This window comes from Vulpes vulpes, unplaced genomic scaffold, assembly GCF_048418805.1.
Source record: "Vulpes vulpes isolate BD-2025 unplaced genomic scaffold, VulVul3 Bu000000635, whole genome shotgun sequence".
In the NCBI taxonomy this organism is placed as follows: Eukaryota; Metazoa; Chordata; class Mammalia; order Carnivora; family Canidae; genus Vulpes; species Vulpes vulpes.
In genome coordinates this window covers 881,777-897,103 of record NW_027325670.1, presented here as the reverse complement: position 1 = coordinate 897,103, position 15,327 = coordinate 881,777, and the positions used below count along the sequence as shown (strand labels likewise).

Below are 15,327 nucleotides of genomic sequence, written 5' to 3'. Positions count from 1 at the left end.
ACTGGTATACAATTTTCTTAATAATCTATGATTTATCACTTCAGGGGCAGCTGATCTATAAATGCTCATTTTTTCAAGTACAATATTCCCTTATCTGCCTTTGTCAAATGTCATTCTTGAATGCTTTTCATTATTTTCTAATTGTCCAAATGTATTTTGTACATTTTTATTGTCAAGGTTTACCTGAAGCAGGGAGTTCAGAATATGAAGCAATGCAGATCCATTAATAATTTTATACACCCTTTATTAATTGTCTTTATTGTCATGTTAGTAGTTATTTCCTAAAAATCAAGAGAAATTTATACTTAAAAATCTCTTAAAACTCACCTTTTAAATGCTTCCCCAAATTCTTGTGAAATTGAATGAAAATAGGCAAATCCCCTTTTGTATTTGTTATAAGAAATGAACATTTTAAAAATAGAACTTCAAGAATTGGCTTCATTGTGCTGATACTAGCGAGAAGCTTAAGGGAAAGAGAGCAAACTGTCTTGTTGATATTAAGTAAATTTTCTTAGAGATAATCTACTGTATTGGTTTCCATCATTATAGTCCTTGTCATAGCTTCATTTACTTTGGAACTTTGGATGACAATATTTAAGAATTAAGCACAAACCAAAATAAACAGACATCTCCCCTAAAATAAAACCACACAAACCTTTTTGGTAAAATTACTCTCTGCTTTCCCTTATTTTTCAGGAAAACTTGAGAGGCCACCCCTGACCTAGAGAAGATAGCCACTCCTGTCCCCTAACTTTGTATAAACTCAGAGTTATTTTACAATTTTGTTATTTATTCCAGAATAACAATAAAATCTCAAGCTTGTTTTAGACTATAGGCTTGTTCCTTATTTCTTCCAGTCATTATTCTGGTATTTTTGGTGTATCTGATCCATGTTTCTTGTGCTGATCAGATCTGGGCAGAATTAATCAAATATCTTGGTCCATTCTTAGTCTCCCTCTCCATTCTCTTTCCTTCTTACTTTTTTTCTTTGTGTTTTTTATCTTCCTTGTAAAATTAGAGGCTATGGTACAGAATTACTTTGATTTTTTTCCCCCTTGGGTTCAGTATTAGGACCTGTATATAAACTAGAATGCATATTGTTGCTTTAATCACTAAACTAAATTTTATTTAAAATGCTCACTTTGCTTATTTTCTTAGGTATCATTTGGTTAAATTAGGGCCCCAGAACGTTTTTATGAAGGTTGTATCTCCTCAATTTATGGGCTGACTAAATACAAACCATTGGATTTCCGTTTGCCAAGAAATTACATAGGACTTCAGTAGTTGCTTTAGGAAAATTGCACAAAACATTTGCGAAATTTGGATGATTCACATGTTTGAAAAATACTAAGTTCAAAAAATTTTGGCAGAGACGTATGTGGAAAGGCCTTTGAAATGAGGTGAACCATTTCTGAATCTTATGATTGTACAGACTGAGCCATTTATGGCAGGATGTGTATAATGCATCATGAGTATTATGAAATATTACTCATTTCTAATTCATTACAAAAATACTTTCCTAAACTTGCATATGTGATGGATGGCAAGAAACCAGGTATTCACATCTAATTATAAAGGTTTTTCTTTGTGCTAAAATGGACTCTATTTATCTATCAGTGCAATCAATCCATGCATTTTTCTTTATGTCTGTCACCGTACTACCTAAGCACTTAGCAAAGAGATTAAATTAGCCAAAAAGTGTGGAGTGGGATGTTTTCCTTGTCTTTACTACATTTATCTAAGCCAACCTAAAGCTAAGCAGACTGTGACTAATATTGGAAGCCTTATTCTTATCGCAGACAGAGTTGTTTTCATTCTTGTTATTATTAATTGGTTGAATGCCAACAATATATTCAGCACAGGACATAATTGCACAATATGTTCTTTTTCCTCCAACCTAGAAAGGAATCAACTGCTTTCATCTACTAACACTGATGCCAGAGTGACGAATGCCTCTTGATAACCCCAGTTTCCTATTTTGCCTCTCTTCGTGGACCTACTTCCCTCACAATTTTCTTTACAAAAGAAACCCATTAGTTGTTTCTTAATTTTATTAGCAAAAGATTTTAGGGGGAAAACGCATAACTATTCTCTTTTTCTAATTATATTTTACTTTTTCAGGGCTTTTAAAAATTATTTTTAATTTCATAATTCAACATAGACTGTTATTAGTATTAGGTGTAGAATATAGTGATTCAACAATTCTGTACATTACTCAGTGTCAAATGTTGAGGCATAAAGAGCATATATATTTGTCTGAAGGTAATATGCACTTGCAGTTTCTAGTGATACATGTCTGAAAAAACATTAATATACGTATTTAACTCAAAATGTATCTATGATATATGTTAAAAAGGTATAGATTATGGATATAAATTTTGTTTCTGATACCCCATACATACCATAAGATCTTCAGAGATCAATGTTCATATATCCCTTTTTCTCAAAGAAGTTATTATTATTAATATTTTATATATTTCACTCTGATTCTGTGTTCATACTCTAAGAAAGAAAAGGCTATTTTTATTTCTTTTGGTTTAGTTTCAGAGCTGCTTTCCTGGAAGGACTCATGGGTTTTTGTTTTTTGTCTTTATTTAAGCTATGTAACTTCTTGAGAATTGTACTTATTACATGTAAAACAGATTTGTTAAAAGTAGGAAAAATGTATTACATTTGTTTCATTTATATACACAAATATTACTTTAAACAATTTCATATTGACTGTACATGGTCCTGGCCCTTAGTAAATTGAAATTTTACTTTCCTTCTACATATTAAATTTAGTCAAGTGGAAATTCAAGCTGGGTGGATTCACAGGGAGTCAGTGGCTACCAAATTTAGGAGATGGGAACTATGAATAGGATCAGAAAGGCAAACTTTACATTAGATAGAAATTCATGAGTCAGGAAGATACTCCTGAAGATTTGGCTCCAGTGATACCCTGGTATAGTACAGGACCTGGAAGAGGCCCCATAAAGGAATTGGTGCAATAGCATATATTATTGAGCAAAACACAATTTCTAATTTTAATATATTGTAGTGACTTGAAGATGAAGCACAAAGGAACTGAGTGAAAACATTCAATGAGAGTTTTATAATAGGAAATCTTTAAAAGAAACTATAATATATGACAGAAAATATAAAGTAATATAAAATTACTAATTGCCATAGAAGTTCAAGAAGAACATAAATCACTTAGCTGGCATAATCATAGAACTCATCTACTTAAACTGGGCTGATAGGAAGAAATGAGTTTTAGCAAGTAATAATGTTTGTTACTTTCTATGACTGCAATAAAATTGATTTTTAGGTGAAGTTTTCCTAAGATTGCAAAGATAATTCTCCAGCTTAAATTAGGAATAACAAAATCATGTAAAAAACTTAATTTGGGGAAGAAAATCTACTCAGTGTTTTATGCAGGTAAACAGGAATTAGAATCTAAAGGATGCCAAAATATAAATCTTTCGTATCTCCATATTTTATATAAATTTCAGCATTTCACACAAATTCTGAACCATTGAGACATCAAAACATAAAAAATAGCATTTCTTATCTATTTCAGTACTTAGATCAGTTTTATTTTTTATAAGTTCTTTAATTGAAGTAGAAGTTTAATCATCAGAAGTTTTATGCTTGGAGTCCTAGTATCCTTCTTCAGAATTTGTTTTATTATACTTCTATTTTATAGTATTTTTCAGTAGAGGGGAAACCAAGGAACATGAGCATTAGATTAATATTAAGTGCTTAGAAATTCTGGTCTATAAATCTTTAATTTTTAAAAACATTAGAAGTTTATCATGATCGTTAAAATCTTGGGCAGATGCAGAAGTCATAAGAGAGAGACTCTTTCCCACAAAACTATGAAGAAACCCAGACGGGAGATGATCTGTCATCTTTGACTTCTAAAAAATGATGGTCATCTACCAATTTGCCAATTACCAGATTGGAAAAAAAAAAAAAAAGAGGATTTTAGGGTAGTTTTATGGGCCAGGCCCTGCAGTGGTACACATCACTTTCGTTCCTGCTCCTTAAGGCTAAGAGGTCAGTCACAGGTCTATACCTGCACATTTGGCTTAGAAATAGGGCTAGCTGGGTATTCAAGTTGAAGGGGAAAAAATGTAGATTTTGTGACAACAAGCATTCTCTTTATCTGGCCACTTTCATGATAACTAAAATATATGCCTAGTTTCCCACACAGAAAAATCAATCACCTAGTCTCTGAGGAAGTTAATACAAAGTGAATAACTGCATACAGCTCAAAATCCAGAATCTCCATAATTCCTCATGGCTGAAGATCCATAAACTAGACCAGTTACCTGCCTCCATTTCCCTCCTAACACACAACTGAGGAACAAATATGGAAAAGTGCATACACAGTAAACTATATGTGTTCCATTTTGAAACAAGGAATAATAAGAGTCATAAAATTGTGCTGGACACATAGCCTCCTGGCATTGTGAAGACCTTTTCTTTCCCAGAGAACATTCCTTTGTTGTACTCAGATTCTGCTGTAGTATAAACTCTCTTACCAGTTTTTCTCTTTTGTTCCCTAGTTCCTGCCTACTTGGAGGTCCTATCTCATCCATTGCCTCCTAACAGCCACTTCTGACGTAGGTACTGGGCATGTGTTCTCCTTGAGGGCCTCACAGCTTACATGATCTGCTTTCTTCTGATGAGAGTTTGCAAATCAAAACTTGATTTGGTTTGCCCACACAGGCTTTCTCAGCACACAGTCAAGGAAATACACTCCCCCCCCCCCCCCGCCCCGTATCTGGAATGCTTTTGACCAATTTGCTTCAAGGCAGTTCCTGGACCTATGAACAGACCCAAAGCATTTTACTTGGCCTCGTTCTTAAATACGACTTCTTTGCTTATCTCTCTCTCCTCATCCTGGTGAAACATGGGTAAGAGATTTTAATGGGAAGGTACCAATTTCCACTAAGCATCTGATCTTTGCTCAAGGGGTGGATTCCTGTTTACTTTTTAAGTTGAGAGGTCTTTATGGAATTTGTCACAAATCTTCTTTAGACTTATATCCTACTATTTAGAATCCAGAGCTGCTGATTCTTCTAACCCTGAGAGTTTCCAGTTTTGTGACTATTCTTTGTTCCCTTTCATTTTTGTTTGCAATCTGGTCAATTCTTTTTTTAAATCATTTCTTTCTTGCAATATTTTGCTAAAAACAAGAAAGAATGATAGATAATACCATTTTGACTCTTACGAACATTTTCCTCTAGAGCCACAGATTTGGTAAGTACTTGTCCTTCTTTCAAATTGTTAGTAGCAATAGTTACACCAGGTGTTATGCAAAAGTACAGCAAACCTCTCAAGCTTTCCAGTCTACTATGTGATCTTGTTGTCTGCTGCCTGCCTTTCAAAGCACGACATAATTCAACATTGATTGTTTTTACAACAATATATTCTATTTAAGGTACAAACTTCTGTATCAGTCAAAATAATGATAGCAATTCTTACACATAATAGGTAAAAATAATAGCTCAAATATTGTGAGTTTATTTCTTGCTGATATAATAGTTCTAAGTGAGCAAAAAAGACAGCAGGGCCAGGCAATTCTCCTCCACACTATCAATCAGGAACTTACAAAGGTAGATGTTAGGCCATTTCCAACATTTGTCTTCATATTTTATTTTGGTAATCTTTACGGCAGCCAGCTGGAAAGGAAACAGAGCATGGATAAGAACATAGGGAAATCTGTGGTAGCCCTGAAATTGGTATACATCACTTTTCACAGTCTATTGGCTAGATCTCAGGCACATGGTCATACTTTACCATCAGTGACTTTGGAAAATGTAGTCTAGCTCTGTCCCCTGGCAAAATTTGTGATCAGTCTTAGATATATGGTGAATTAAGTGAAACTTGGACTCTAGCCTGTCTGCCAACAACTTATTTCATAATAAATCTGTGAATTATAAAACTCAAAAGCAAAATAAATACCTTGTAGTAGACCATATCAAGTAGTTATACTCACTAGTTTGTGGAACTATACAAAAATTATCAGTCTTATTTCCAAGTTATTGTATAAATGTGGTAGCACGCTCTGTCATTTCCATCAGCACATTATAAAACATCAATAAACAGTGATTTAGTGGTAGATTGCAGTAACTTCCAGGCCTCTAGCACTTTAGGTTTTACTACTCCCTGAAATAATTAAAACTTACTGAAGTAAAGTGTATTGGCTTTCTATTCAAGCCATCATCAACTTTTGAACATATCCATATTTCCTTAGGAAGAAACCTCTTCCTTCTCAAGCTCCTTAGGTGTATAGGCTGAAAAAATTATTCTTTAATATGTGGTCCTTTTATTGCAGGGAGAGCATTGCCTATAATTTTAAGATAGTTGAATAGATTGCAATTTCAATTTAGATATTAGAGGAAAACCTTCATTATAGCAATGAACTCTCATTCTGTTGGTATAAAGGATGTCCCTGGCAAATTATACTTTTTCCTCCATTAAAATGATTCTGAAAACTTCCAGACTGGTGGAAAGCACTATTCTGTTGCAGTTGATATGAAATGGGCTTTTTAAAGTGCCATTTTTCTGCTTAACAAAATCAATAGTCTTTATTATATACAATAAGCATAACCTGCTGCCATTTCCCAGATCAATAAAATCTCCTCTTCCTTTTTGATATTCAAGTGCCTTAGAGACAATGTAGCCATTTGAATATTAATTCTGCTAGTGGAGCCTATGTCTTTATTAACTCTTAAGTCAGCAACCTGTATCTAAATTTCTATTGAAAGTAAAATGGTAAGCCTATTTGGAAAAAAAAAAGTCATAGATATTAAATATTTACCATGTTCACTTGATCCAAAGCTGTGTGTGTGTGTGTGTTGAGATCATTATAGAGGTTCCACTTGTTGATAATCAGAAGTGGTATTCCTGGTTGCTTGCTTTGGACATGATAATCAACCACCCCTTCATTTAGATCGACTAAACAAAATGCATTCTGGATTCATTACTTTTTCCTCTTAAAGATCATTTCTTAATTACAGCTTCTATGTCACTGTTACAGAGTAGGGTACAGTATGGACAATACTAATATGTGAATTCAAACACTTGCTAGCTTCATTCAGGTCAGAGAAAAACTCCATCGCTTTGTTTTTCTCTTATTTACAGAGCTCACCAGCTTATTTATATTGTTTGCATTTCAAAAAAACAGGATGTGTGTTAAGTTAAAGGAATTAGCTAAATATATTCTATTAAAATACTACACAGGATTTCTCACTCATGTTTCCTCAAAGAAAACATTTGGTCTTTGCAGCATATATGTATTCTTGAATTCTTTTATGCTGGAATACTTTCTTTCTTAGCAAGATTCCAAATTCACTCATTTGAAATGTATCTGATGTGTAAGTATATGACATTTAAAATTAAATGTGTTGTTTTTTAGGTCTGATAAATAATGTAAAAAAGCAGTCTAGTAAATTCAATGTGTAGATGAATAAAGTGAGATGTATAGGGACTAGGTGACTTATTGATGATCAGTTACTTTAGAAGACAAGGACTAGAAAATATCTCCTCTGTATCTCAAGCTGATACATTTTATATCATCAGATATATTTTTTATGGAAAACATATTCACCATATAGAAAATAACCCTTCTCTAGAAATGTATTGTTGAACATTCCTGTTCAAGTTTAGAGCCACCTGACAGATGGACACAGGAAATAGATTGCTGGATGTAGAATTACTAGCATTACAATAAATTCGAGTTGGATGTATGTTTTTAATACGGATTTAAATGAGTTAATAATTTCTATGGCTCCTAAATAATATTTTCGTACCAAATATGGCATTAGTGTCTACATTTTAACATCATAATTTTCATTTTATAAAGAATCAAAGTATGGTAATGAAGCTTTCAACTAAAGAACCTTTTGAAATGTGGGGAAGGAATATTTGACATTGTCTCAGTTATTCGGGGATGCTATTGTTACTTAATATCTGAGTGCTGAGTGATAATGTCCTCCAGTGCTTGAGTCATTCCCATATATAAATAAGATACTAGTTGAGAACCAGATGTGAAAGGAAGCAGCTTTTTTTTTTTTTTTTTTTTTTTTTGAAATGCTCACTTAAGGCCAGAGTGAGGAAGTCATATGTTAGGCCTATCCACTCAGGGCAGAGTACAAAGGTAGGTGCTCCCTATCTCATGGCAGGGAGATCCAAAATGATGAGAAAGACATGAGTGGAAATGAGAGTATCTGCCCATGCCCCCAAATTCACCAGTCAGGTCATGAATATATGACTGGAAGCTCTGTTGTTCGTCCTCTGGAGAACAGTGGAAAGAAGTAGCTTTTTATATTTGTCTTTTCTTCATTCTTTTTGCACCCTTTTTCTTTTTTTCCTAGCCCCTCCCTGTCTTGCCCTATCTCTGCATTTTAGTGATCATAAAAGATTTGTTCTTATGAGGAATTGCAAAATAAATAAGCTATCATAGATTGTTAACCTTAACCATGATTGATATTTCTGGGGGCCTATATTGGTGATGCCTTAGCCATTTGCTAATCTTCAGTGCCATAGCATTGGAGAATAAAGATTTAAACTATATCATTAACAAACATAAGGAGAAATGGACAATATAAGAAGGGAAAGGGACAATTATTGAAAATCTTTAAATGCCTTTATATTTTGTAACATGAAAATAGAAATCTGAACTTGTGTATCGCATTTAGGTGAGCCACAAAAAAGCATTAGAGGCAATGTATCAAATATTCATTGAATGTAGGGTATCACTGCCATGCAAAAAGCATGTATGATAAATTGGCAAAAGAAAGCGCATGCTTAGCAATATGATTGAGAGAAACTAAGTTTATTAGATTTTGTACTATTGTAATAGGTTAGATTGTGCCTCTAGTCTTTATTTGGTTCTATCATTTGCTTTACCATTACCATTAAATATGAAAACCCCACCAGAACAAATGTTCCTGAGTACATAATCAAAAAGTTTTATTTCATTTTAGTCTCTGAACAGAAGCCACCATGATTTTACCGAAACAAGTATTAGCACCCTTTTAAGCATGTTAAGGAGAACAAGAAAAAAAAAATCCTGAACTTCCACCTAAGTGTTCCATTATTGTCCAATTGTGGAAGTCTAAAAAGTAAAAGTACTTCTTTATAAACCTGAATGAACCTTGTTCTAAAGAATCAGTAAAGGAGGAAGTTGCAAAAGAATTTTCTTCAGAGTATTGCAAAAATTTGAATCTCCTTAATATTTTAAGCTTTATAAATTAGATAGTGATAAACAGTGTGTGTGTGTGTGTGTGTGTGTGTGTGTGTGTGTGTGTGTGTATGTGGCCTCATTTAATCCACAGAATAGTTGGAGGCAGAGGTTGTTATCTCCACTTACAGAGAAGAATCTAAGAGTCATAGAGTTTAAATAATTTTCTTAGTGTCATTAAAAATAGTCCATATTGAAGAGAGAAATCTAATCCAAGTTTACCTGATTCCAAAGTCAGAATTCCTAGCTGTTTTCCACTGACCTCTGTAGCCTAAAACTGAAGAAGCCTTGAATAATAGTCATTAGGCAGATATGAACACAAAAAATAAAGCTAATTTTCAGAATAGCATTTCTTTTTTTTTTTTTTTTACAGGGAACAAAACAAAGGAAACATGTAGTTGATATCTGGGGTGGGGGAGAGACAAACAGTTACTCCTATTGATATGGTATGTAAGTTCCTTATTCTACCTTCTTATAGGAAAAACAACATTACCTTTAAAATATAACCTATAAATTTTCATTGGAAATTAGGGTCAAGACAATATATTTTTTATTAATTTCAGTACCTATGATTATTCATTATTAAAGCTAAAGATCATTCTTGTTAATTCATAATACATCTAATGCTATGAATGAGTTATACTAATTCATCTACAATGAAATTAATGATTGGTATTTTTTTGCATTTTAATAACTACTTTTAGTTTGATAAAAAAATAAAATTGCCTTTCATTAAAACCCCTCTGCCATATCTCTATTTCAATAATAAATCTATTTTGCAATCACAATTTTTCAAGTTTGGAACATTGATTTATTCAGCTAACAACGTATTCAGGTGATTGTGAAAAGAAGAGAAACACACTAATATAAGTTTTGTAAAAACAGATATGATTAACAATGTGGACTTATTTTGCTAACAATATGCTATGCTCTACTGTTAAATATGATATAATTTACTAATATGTGCTCTTGAGCTGTAGAGAGAGGAATAAAGAACCAATACATGTACCTTTTCTGATCTGAAAACTGCATGTATACTATTTTAACTCTTACAATACTCCTAGGGAAATAATTATTAGTGTTTTCTTAGACGTAGAAAGTGAATTAATATTTAACTTACCTAAAAGGCAATGATGGAAAGTATTGGCAGTAGAATTGGAACAGTTAGGCTAAGCCTTTCGAACTTGTTCACTATATTACATCAATTGTGCCCTTCTTCCCAACTTCCCTGTCCTATCACCTCCATAATTGGGCCTTTCTTAAAATCCGTATATCAAATAAGTTAAAGTGTGGCCTTAGGAATCAAATAGACCTGGGGATGAATTTCAGATGCAACTAGCTGTGCAACTTTGGGAGAAACTATTTAACGGTTCTTAGTCTTAGCTTTCATACTAGTAAAATAATGACAGTAATAACTACTAAAGAGGATCATTCTGTGTATTAAGGATAATAAATATAAACCACTTAGAATTTTTCCCTACATTTTTGGTATTTAATAAATTATGTTGAATATGTTAATGTAGGGTAAAACAAGATAATTGATTTTTATTTTTTTTTTTTTTAATTTTTTATTTATTTATGATAGTCACAGAGAGAGAAAGAGAGAGAGAGAAGCAGAGACACAGGCAGAGAGAGAAGCAGGCTCCATGCACCTGGAGCCTGATGTGGGATTCCATCCTGGGTCTTTAGGATCGCACCCTGGGCCAAAGGCAGGCGCTAAACCGCTGCGCCACCCAGGGATCCCAGATAATTGATTTTTTTAAAAAAGGACAACTGTTGTATCACAGTTCATTGCAGTAATTGAAACAACAATGAAACAACTCTAGATATTTTGGGTGGAATGGAAGTTAAAATGGGGTATTTGGTTGTTTACAAAATTTTTGGAAGGGTTAGAAAAGAAATACATTTAAGCATACCCTGCAGTCAAGGGGCTGAGCTACCAGAATTGATGTTGCAGTTGTCACTAATCCTATCGTTTAATCAACTGCCTGTTGACACTGAGAGTCCAAACTCATAATTTGGAACACAGAATATGGCCCCTCCTCACCCATTCCTCCATGATCTCATTTGCTAGAATAGCTGTTGGAAGACGCCTGGCCTCAGCTTTACTACTGTCTTCAATTCTGTCTTACTTGGAAAAACCTAACAACAGGAGAATACAAGGAAAAAAGGACATGTTAGTGAAGTAGCAATGACCAAAAGATAGGTGGTAGACCTGAGGATACTATTAAGTTAGGTTTACAATTTGATCAAACCTAATCTTAAAGCTCTCAGTAGTATTGTCTCACTTCTTATTTCTAATTGTTACTTCCCCAAACTCCAACTATATGTTTATACATTGACTGCAATGGAAGTCTTTAACAGGTTGTTGATAAGCGTGTCACATTCAAATTTTCTAATACTGGGAGCTGAATTTTCGATGGCTCACACCTCTGTGTATTTTAACTTAAAAAATAATTTGTCTATTGTCATATATTGCCAAATCACAAATCAGATTAGAGCAAAGCATGACTACTTCAAACAAACAAAAATTGTACTTGCTATTCTTTAAGTTAATTTGTTTCTTTTCCAGAATCGGAAATGTATGTCTGGGTAGCCCGGATGGCTGGCTCAGTGGTTTAGCTCTGCCTTCAGCCCAGGGCCTGATCCTGGAGTCACGGGATCGAGTCCTACACCGGGCTTCCTGCATGGAGCCTGCTTCTCCCTCTGCCTTTGTCTCTGTCTCTGTCTCTTTCTCTCTCTCTGTGTCTCATGAATAAATAAATAAACTCTAAAAAAAAAAAAAAAAGAAAGAAATGTATGTCTTTTTGTGATTCTTTTTTAAGGCAGGTCTTTTAGTAGGGACAAACTCTGACAATATTCATTTCATCATGATTACATTTTTTGTTCAGAATCTTAGCAGCTTACAGGAACACCAAACATTTAGTCTTTGCAATTTAGTTTGCAGATATCACTATGTATTAATGATTGCCTTTTTTTATATTTTGTTCTTTTTCAAGGTATTAAAGCAGTCAGAAGTACATTCTGTTTAGGTTTTCATTTCTAAGACCTAAGAGAGGTATAATCAACGGAGATATTTTTGTTCTATCTGAAAAAATGCATGTTGTTAAGCCTAAACATAGGTGATTGTGCTTTGATGCCATGGAAATATAAAAGAAAGTGAGATATCAATATTTATAAAGCAAACACCTTGAGAAACATAGTCCTGAAAAATGTTGAGGTTATTTGACTAATTTTGACAATTTGTCCTTTGAATTGTCTTTTCTTCTTGTTGATGGTCAGCACTTTTTCTGGACTGCTAACCCAAGGGATTCTTTTAAATATCTTTTGCAGCCACTTTACACAACTTAAGTCAATTACACTTAACCATTTAGTTTTTAGTAAAGAGAGATATAAGCCTTAAATACCTTTACTCGAGGATTGGTGATGCTAATTTCCTTTTTTTTTTTTTTTTTTTTTTCTTCTCTCCTTCCTCCTCCTCCATCACCATCTTAATAGGTACTGTTTGAATACTCATTATTAGGTCAGGAACTAAACACAAATTTTGTTCAATTCTCACAACAAACCATGATTTTATTTTCCCCCTTTTAATGATGAAGAAACTGAGTCATGACTTTCCTTCACTAGATTTATTTCCTCATTTTCATACATACACAGCTTAAGATAAATAATCTCAAAAAAAAAAAAAAAAAGGATAACTCCCTTGAACCATATTTCCCACTGTTTCCTCTGCTGATAGATTTTACCAGAGAGAACTGTCAGGAATATTCCTCAAAGACCGCTCTTTTTCCCATTTCAGTTTGAATAAAAATGAAATGTGTTACCTTGAGGATAAGGCCCATTGGAATCCACATGTTAAACACTACAACCATGTGTGCTGACACATATTAAATGTTTACTGCAAGTCAGAATTGTCCTCTTCACTGCTGTTTGATCACAGCATGTTTTTTTTACCTCCTCTTTCCCATGCCCTCTTCTGGCCACATTGGCCTTCCTCTGTCTCAAATACCCAGCTCCTTTCTCTGAGCACTTTTATATCTCAATTCCCTGCACCTGGGATGTCATTCAGCGATTTTCACATTTTTGCTCATGACTGCTTTCTGTCTTGGCTTAATGGTAACTTCCGCAGAGGCCATCTCTGTTTGCTCTCTGCATCCAAACTCTACCTTGTTACAATGTTTTGTTTTCACAGTATCCTTTCCCACTACTGAAGTTATCTTATTATTTTATGTTACCCTTCTCCCTTGGTTATTATGGAAGCTCCATAGGAGAAGAGACTATATAGTACAATATTGAACAATACACAGAATTTTTTTTAATCTAATGGCATATTTCACCATTAAGTATATAATTATCCAAAAATATTTCTTTTGATATTTATAGAATTCAAAGGAAATAATTCTGTTTAATATCAAATAAATTCAATGTTATTTTGTTTTGTGTATTGTGCTCATATACATATACATGGAAGAAACCATGCCAAGACTCTTTATCTTCATTTTTTTTTTTTTTAAGAGAAAGAGTACATACAAGCAGGGGTGGGGGTTGGGAGAAGTAAGCAGGCTCCACACCCAACACAGAGCATGATATGGGGCTCAGTCTCGCACTCTTCTATCATGACCTTGAGCTGAAATCAAGAGTCAGATGCTTAACCTACTGAGCCACCCAGGCGTCCCTTATCCTCAAATTGTACCTTCCAATTTCTATTGCAACATTCACCATAAGGCATTATATCTTTTTTTTCCCCCAAAGTGTGAGGTTCATCTTCTGCTACAGATTTTGCCCAAACACACTTTTATCTATGAAGCTGATGCATGTGACTATACAAATTGATTAGAGTACAAAATTAGAAAATTATAAACATAAAGAGCTATAAACTAGTATAATATTTAAGTGATATAATCATTACAATTATACTCTCTGGAAACTGGGTTATAGGGTTAATGTTATGACTATTGAAATAGAAACTGGCACAATATTCATTTGTTCATTAATTAGAAGTAGAAACTTAACATGCAACTGCAGTTTACAATCATTTTAATAGATTGCATGTTAAGGCAGAAGCTTTAGGGTTCTTTTGTAACTATTTTGCCTGAAATTTTGAAAAGCAATTACTATGAACATTGTAATTGTAATCCATATCAACTTTCCTGTAGGTAATTGTTTTTGCCTTTGTATTTATAAAGCATCTTTAAGAGTTGTAAAAATTTATATACATGCCACTCTATTCATCCTTTTGGAACTCTATAGATAGTCTTCTATTTATTTCCTTTGAATACACAAGTGAACTTTTCAAAGCATTCTTTTGTAACATGCTAAAATTTGTTTTAATTTTTTGTTGATAAAGAACTAAATGTTTCATGAGCATGAAGTATATAGCATTTTATATCTACTTTTATGGTGTCAATAGCATTTATTTTACAAGACAAAATTTTGCAGCCACCATTTTTATTACAAAAGTGGGAATGAAAATTTTACCATTATTTTGTTTTATTGTCTTACCTTGAAGATAGTATTAGGCTTAACTCCTTGAAGGTCTTCAATAAGGACTTGCAAAAGGAGGTGGTTATTTACCTTTCAAGCAAACCAACACAACAAGTTTTAAGTGTTCGCCAAGGTGTAAATAAATATCCACAGGAGAAGTAAAGTTCTTAGTTATAACTGCAGGTACTCAAAAGTTCTCGTAAACAGCCAAATTCCTCAGGGACTGTCCTTGTAAATATTAGGCTCTGCAAACAGCACCTTAAGAAATTGATGTATAAGTTTCGTTCTCTGGAAAACTATTCAGTATAAATCTTATACCGCCAGTCTAAACAGACTACATTTTTGTCGGACTTAATAATCTCTAAATTGATACCTGTATTGAAGGTCACCATAATTGTACAAAGTTGGACATTTATTTATAAAATTCCTTAGACTAATTAATTTTAAACAAGCAACCATAAAATAAGTGCATTTATATAATATAGTAGTATTAATTTAGTCTAGGTCTTAAAAGTATATAAATGTTTCAAGAAAAAAATGCCTACCATGTACTTTTTCTCACCCTAGATTACCTAGATAATTAATAGTTTATAAACTTTCATGGT

The 15,327-nt window shown here is 33.4% G+C and overlaps 2 long non-coding RNA genes across 3 annotated transcripts in view; one reads left to right on the top strand and one right to left on the bottom strand.

Annotated features, from left to right (window-relative positions):
- The window catches only part of LOC140596450 (uncharacterized), an 88,130-nt gene extending 76,145 nt beyond the window's left edge, over nt 1–11,985 (top strand). The window contains exons 3-4 of one of the 2 annotated variants that reach the window (XR_011998420.1): nt 9,612–9,684; nt 11,811–11,985. This is a non-coding gene — a long non-coding RNA (uncharacterized lncRNA). The remainder of the gene's footprint in view (nt 1–9,611; nt 9,685–11,810) is intronic. The other variant, XR_011998421.1, reaches the window with a different exon arrangement.
- LOC140596451 (uncharacterized) overlaps nt 1–14,810 on the bottom strand; it is a 36,052-nt gene extending 21,242 nt beyond the window's left edge. The window contains exons 1-2 of the long non-coding RNA XR_011998422.1: nt 14,741–14,810; nt 5,603–5,672 (exon numbers count right to left, since the gene is read on the bottom strand). This is a non-coding gene — a long non-coding RNA (uncharacterized lncRNA). The remainder of the gene's footprint in view (nt 1–5,602; nt 5,673–14,740) is intronic.
- Nucleotides 14,811–15,327: the final 517 nt, after the last annotated feature.